An 855-nucleotide genomic window follows, 5' to 3' on the forward strand; every position below is an offset into this window, starting at 1 on the left:
TGAACTCAATTGAAATCCAAGGAGAAGTCGAACGGAGAGTCAGAAGCCAGCCTGTTTGTCCCTACCTACATCCTTCCTCCAGACCCCTTCATCTCATGCTCAGCCATGTTTTCCGTTCATCTCTCCACCCGTGAGTGTTTGCTAAAGTACCCAGCGGAAAGGATAGACTCTGGGTCTAGCCCTAGGGCCAGGTCCTGGGGCTCCCTGCTGAGCCAGTGCTAATATTCTCTTGCTGACTCTCAGGGTCATCCAGCAAGTCCCAGGGTAGAGGCTAAGATGGAGGTAAGCTGGCCTTTGGCTGACTATGCGCGGTTTATTGTTCATCTGTTCATCCACCCTTCTGTGAACTCTATCCATCCACAAGCCCATCTCCCAACTCCTGAGGCAGGAGGATTGCTGAAATTTGTAGACTAGACTGATCTACACAGTGAGACTCTGTCTTAAAACAGCAACAGCAGACAGGTGTGGTGGCACATGCCTTTAATCCCAGTACTCGGGAGGCAGAGGTGGTCGAATCTCCATGAGTTCAAGGCCAGCTTGGTCTATAGATTGAGTTCCAAGCCAGCCAGGTCAGAATACTAAAATTCTGTTTTCAAAACCGACAAACACCACCACACTGGCAACAAAAGACTGAGCTTTGAGTAAATGAAGATTGATTTCCCAGCTTCCCCTGGAGCTGTCACATGCTCCGTCTCCATCTCTAAAGTCCTGATGACTCCCGGTCATTGTCACATGTCTATACACTGTCTCGGAAGCCAGAGACTGTGTGTGGACTTAGACACATGCTGCTTGCTTCCTCTCTCTCTCTTCTCTCTCTCTCTCTCTCTCTCTCTCTCTCTCTCTCTCTCTCTCTCT

This window comes from Grammomys surdaster, unplaced genomic scaffold (genome assembly GCF_004785775.1).
Source record: "Grammomys surdaster isolate TR1022 unplaced genomic scaffold, NIH_TR_1.0 520, whole genome shotgun sequence".
In the NCBI taxonomy this organism is placed as follows: domain Eukaryota; kingdom Metazoa; phylum Chordata; class Mammalia; order Rodentia; family Muridae; genus Grammomys; species Grammomys surdaster.